This window comes from Astatotilapia calliptera, chromosome 22 (genome assembly GCF_964374335.1).
Source record: "Astatotilapia calliptera chromosome 22, fAstCal68.1, whole genome shotgun sequence".
Lineage (NCBI taxonomy): Eukaryota > Metazoa > Chordata > Actinopteri > Cichliformes > Cichlidae > Astatotilapia > Astatotilapia calliptera.
In genome coordinates, this window is record NC_137442.1 from 29,642,610 (window position 1) to 29,648,609 (window position 6,000).

The 6,000-nt window shown below is 36.2% G+C and overlaps 1 long non-coding RNA gene across 1 annotated transcript; it reads left to right on the forward strand.

Moving 5' to 3' along the window:
- Nucleotides 1–3,567: 3,567 nt before the first annotated feature.
- On the forward strand, nt 3,568–4,982 carry LOC145423605 (uncharacterized). Its single transcript, XR_013904661.1, has 2 exons — nt 3,568–4,181; nt 4,741–4,982. It is a non-coding gene; the product is annotated as an uncharacterized LOC145423605 (long non-coding RNA).
- Nucleotides 4,983–6,000: the final 1,018 nt, after the last annotated feature.

The window sequence follows — 6,000 nt, forward strand, 5'->3', positions numbered from 1 at the left end:
CTCGTATTGTGGATGGATTATCTCAGTTGTTCTCCTGGCTGAAGTTTGGTCCTTTTACAGCATCCTGCCATGCGATTACATTTGTTCCTGACCACCGAGAACACTCACGTTAACTTTTATCGAATGGAAAAAAAGTTAGCTTGTTTATATTATGCTAACATAGCTGTGTCACTAGCGGTCACGTAGCACATCATTATATACCAGCTAGCCAAACTTCAGTAACCTTACAAACGTCACTGCTGTTTAGTTTTCTGTCTTCATTCATGCTGGAAGTGATAGCAAAGCTGTACGTTTTAATTTGTTTCCAAAACCCCGCAGTCAGGACATGCTATATTGTATTTAGAAAGAAGCTAGCGAGCTAACTCCCTGCTAACTTCTAACTCCGTTAAATGTCTTAAATTCCGTTTTCATGGATGCCTGGATGTTAAACTCAATTGTTATACCTGGTAGCAGAACGCTGATCATTTTATTAAAGATGAAAGACTTTAGACAGTTTTGAACGCTGATCATTTTATTAAAGATGAAAGACTTTAGACAGTTTTTCAACTCTCAGTAATGCCACAGTGATCGTTTGATATATGGACCTGCAGCGGAGTTTAGACCCAGACACGGCTAGTGACGTCAGACTGAACAATCGGATTAGCCTCTTATCAGCACAATACAGCTGATATTTGAGTCCATGTTTTACACCATAACATTTAACGCATAACTCTTACTAGAGGTTCTTTATTATTAGCTGAAAACTTAAGATTCCACCCTCATATACGGTCATATGGTAAATGGTAAATGGCCTGTATTTGTATAGCACTTTTACTAGTCCCTAAGGACCCCAAAGCGCTTTACACAACCAGTCATCCACCCATTCACCCATTTACACATACATTCACACACTGGTGATGGCAAGCTACATTGTAGCCACAGCCACCCTGTGGCACACTTACAGAGGCGAGGCTGCCAGACACTGGCGCCACCGGGCCCTCTGACCACCACCAGAAGGCAACAGGTGAAGTGTCTCGCCCACAATCGCCTATCTTTAAAACCTCTAACTCTAAAACACTATGCAACATGGTAGCTACAAATACTAACACTCACCATTCAATGAGGCTACTAAGAACACAAATGAACAAGTAACAAAGTAATAGAAAACCCAACATAAGTTGTCTAAATTAGGCTGCCAAAACAGCCTCAAGAGGATAGTGTCATTGATATTTGGGCAGGACCCCTTCACATGTCATTGTCTGATGTCATTTTTTGTGTCCTTTGCTGCTAGTATTACCATGCAAAGGACATGCTAACTGTAATAAAAAATAAATGGAGAACCTTTATCGTTGTGTAATATCCAGTGTATAATGTGAAAAAGTGTTTCAATAATAATAATAATAATAATAATAATAATAATAAGAGTTCTTATTGTTGTTGTAATTGTTATTGTTATTATTATTATGATTACTTGATAGGACTAAATGTTCCAATCCCTAAAATAAATAGCATCATTCTTGAGTGGGCTTGATGATCGGATCTGTTTTCATACATAAGGTGCACCGGATAATAAGGCGAATTAAGCTAAACAAAACGGTCAGATAAGTCAAATTTTACTCAACTCATTGTTCTTGCTTCCTCCACTTCCCTTTGATGCAGTTATTTCTGACCTCTGCCACTGTTCTTACTGTGATGTTTTTTTTGTTTTGTTTTTTTTTCACATTGATGTCTTCAGGTGAAACTTTTGGTATTTATTTCAACCAATTGTGTGTTTTTGTCCTCATCCAGCATTAAGCCATTCTTTATGGATGTCTCTCTGCCCAGAGTGTGTCACATTTTGTGTTTTAGTTTGCAAAATACTTCTTCCAAAACCTAATCTTTTTTTTTTTCATTGATATGCTTCATAAGTGGCTTCTATCATCCAGAAAAATAGATTTAATAAAATTATTCAAAAATAAAATAGTTGTTTGGGGGGTTTTTTTTCAAATAAATTTTAAAAGAACTATTTGTCATACTAACTAATTTGACTTAAACACTGGAAAGCAATTTATTTAATATTTACAAAACAGTAGTGTTATATGATATTTTTGAATTAAGATACAGATTATTATCTTTGCTTATAATGTGTTAGCTGATTTGGATCAGTAGAGGATCATGTGAGTGCAGCTGGCTTGCAAAAGACACATGATGCTTAATATTTTTTTTTTTTCTCTCAACTGAAACATTACAAATAACATCACTTAGAAATGCTTGCTTGCCTATCCCATTTAAGTTTATTCTTAAATGGGACTAATGGCAATATTTTTCTCTCTTGCAAAATTTAGATTTTCATTTTTTAAATTTAGGTGAAAGGAAGGTGTAGGGAATTTTAGGGGTTTATCGCTGCCATTTCCACTATGTGGAAACCATTGGATGTAAACTTCTTAGACAAGTCACTGTTTTTACAATCACCAGCTGTGCCCTGAGGCATCAGGTTTGTTGATACTGAAAATAATGTTGACAGAGAAGGCGTGGACACAACCTAAGGTTGTCAACACATGAAGTGTCAATAGTACAGAAGAAAGGACTGATAATGATTAGATATGGCACGATACCACTTTTTTATGTCCGATACTGATACCGATATAATAAATTTGGATATCTGCCGATACCGATATGAATCCGATATAGTGTGTTTTTAAATCAATAAAACAGTTTTTTTAATATCTTGCTGCATTTTGTATAAGTTCAAATAAACAACAACACTAAAGCTATTCTGTTATACCTGTATGTAAAAGAACACACTGCACCCAAAATATTTCATAGTTCAGCAACACTGATCAATCTAATAAAGTTAAACCTACTCCATCCTCCCTAATCTGGTTTTTTTAAAGAGTACTTAGCAGAAATATTAAGCAACCTAACTAATAGGGTTGCAAACTCCCAGCAAAAGAAAATAGGGAACCACCCTCTTCCTCATGATGCTTAATCTATGTAATCAACTTTAATTTGATGCAGGGTGAAAAAAAAATTGACAGAAATAAATTATTTTTCAAGAATAATTAAATAGATTCAACATCTTTCTTCAACAGAATTGCAGAATTCACAGATGGTACTTTCCCAAAGGAAAAAGTACTACAGCTTACTAGGGTATATTAGACTTAACAGTTACTATATACAGTAATGGACTTCTATACATTTTACATCAGATTAAAACTTTGGGTGTAAGATTCAGATAATTATTAAATAATTAAAAGCTAGATATTTTAAATGAGAATAAGAAAAAAAAGTATGTCTTTGTGCCCCCTTTTCCCTGTTAATGCCCTATCGGCCCCCCTGGCTAAACTTTGCTAGATCTGCCCCTGCACAGCTACGTAGATCCTGGTGTAGAAAGTAATATTAAATAAATTCTAACAACAGCTTATCAAGGTTAAACGTGCTGCTGTTGTTCAGCCGCTGGTTTCCTCTTTCTGGTGCAAAGTGGGCAAAAAACAAAGAAGAGAGACTGACTCACGACAGAAAAGCCGATCAGCTGATCATTAAGCAGTTTCACAATTGAAGTACCAGCAGGAGAGAGAGAGAGAGGCAGTCGCTCCATATATCGGTTGTTAAGCTTAACATGGGAATGCTTTACAAACATTCAGAGATGAACTTACACACTTGCTTTACTTCTCTCTGGGATAACTTTCTCGGAGATGAAATGCCGGTTTGGTAGAGAGGCTACAAATACACACAGCCGCTCTTATGGGCAGAAATCTGTGCCATCAGAAACTGAATTTGAATAAGTTAAATTTGAATTTGAATTGCTCTGATTGAATCTGAATTGTAACTTGAATAAATGCTTTTGAAAACTGAATTTGAATTAGTCTAATTTGAAATTGAATTTATGGTTTGAAAATGATCATCACTAAATTGAAATTGAATTTTATATTTTGAAAATGAATTGATTTGCTTTGAAACTGCATTTTATCCTTTAAAAATTCAGCTCTCGAATAATTTCAGTTTCACTTCTCACCATTCAGTTTCAGTTCTACAATTCAATTTCAGTTCCAAAATTCAGTTTTTTGGAACTTACATCCGGTTCCGGTTCAAGCGCAGATTAATAGAACTACGTTTTACTAGCGGACCGAAAGTGTTACTGACAGGAATCTACAGCGTCTTGAGCTGAATTAAGACTTCAGAAGTCATTCGTCATGTCGAATGACCAGCGGATAAACTCTCAGGTTGGTAATAAATCTATTACATGTATAAGAACAAGCGTCATGTTAACAAATGATAGCCGTAAGGTAACTTTTATGCTTATTGTAGCTGCTAGCTAAAAACGCTAATTTAGCGTAGTTTGCCCTGAATTCAGCTTTGACAACAAATATGATCGACTGTTTCTAGTAGAATTCCAAAGTTGCCATCTTGTACCCTCTCAGAGTACCCCCTCTGTATGCTTGCAGAGACCCCTACAGTAGGGAAACATGCAAAACGGTGTCCAAACCTTTGTATTTTAGCTTTATTTATGTCTTACACAGCATCCCAACTCTTTAGCTAACTTAATAACTTTAGCTAAAGTGAATAGTTAGTCTAATTCATTAGTGCAGCATTACTGGATCATCTCTGTTTGAAGTGACATAATATGATATACAACTATCACTGTGTTTAACTACCATAATAATTCTTAGGGTACTGAGTGCATGCTTAATTAGATTTTTTTTTTTTAAACATACTGCTCCATTACTATGTTTGACAGGCTGAAGTTGTCGGGTCACCTCCTAAATCGACCATCTGTTACAGGTGTTTTGTGCCAGAAATGGAGTGTCCACTGAAGACTGAAGATACTGAATCTCTACGCCTTGCCATTGATCCCTCTTGTGCCTTCATCTAGACAAGAGACATTAACTTAATCACTCTCATATGCTCTGTACCTACATCACCTTCCCTGACAGTTGTAGCTTGGCTCATCTGAGGATGAAATTATAAGAATGTGTTATTTTGCAAAGTGCTCTCTAGGGTTCCTAAATAAAATATGGCATTGAGGTAATTTCTTTTGAATTAATCCCTTATTCTGAAATATAAGAACCTCTCCTGGTTTTAATGGCACTTTGGATTTCTTTACTTTCTGTTCCACTTCCAAGCCCAAATAAATGGTAAATGGTAGAGGTGGGAATCACCATACAACTCGCGATACGATATTATCACAATACTTAACGCACGATACGATATTATTGCGATTTTTTTTAATATTTTGCGATATTTAAATTCTGCACATAAAGGTAAACTTTATCAATATTCATTTTATCTAATATCAAAGTCTCACACTCAGTCTCTCATTTCAGTCAGTTCTATTGTTGACAAACTGAACGGTTTGTATTACAGTCTAGTCCAACTTAACTGAATGCAACCATCTGGTACAATTATAGCTATTCTGAACTATGAAATTTATGAAAACTATGCAGCCCCTTCAGCAACTGAAGAATTTGAAAGTAGATTTAAAAAAATATATAATTTTACATTAAATAAAAAAGTTTTAAACTTAATTAAAATTAAACATGTCTTAAATTAAAATAAGTAAACTGTCATGTTTATTGCTGCCAAAAAAAAAAGTTAAACACATTTGGACAGTGAAGGAATGTCAGGATTCTTGCTCAGAAAAAGGATCAACATGCTCTGAATTTTTTCTCTGAAGTCAACATGCTCTCAAGTCAACATGCTCTGGAGTCAGAGCATGTTGACTTCAGAGCATGTTGACTTCAGAGAAAAAATTGTTTGTAACAAAATATCGATTTCTAGTCCCTAAGGACCCCAAAGCACTTTACATATCCAGTCATCAACCCATTCACACACACGTGATGGCAAGCTACATTGTAGCCACAGCCACCCTTGGGCGCACTGACAGAGGCGAGGCTGCCGGACACTGGCGCCACCGGGCCCTCTGACCACCACCAGTAGGCAACGGGTGAAGTGTCTTGCCCAAGGACACAACGACCGAGACTGTCCATGCCGGGGCTCGAACCGGCAACCTTCCGATTACAAGGCGAACTCCCAACTCTTGAG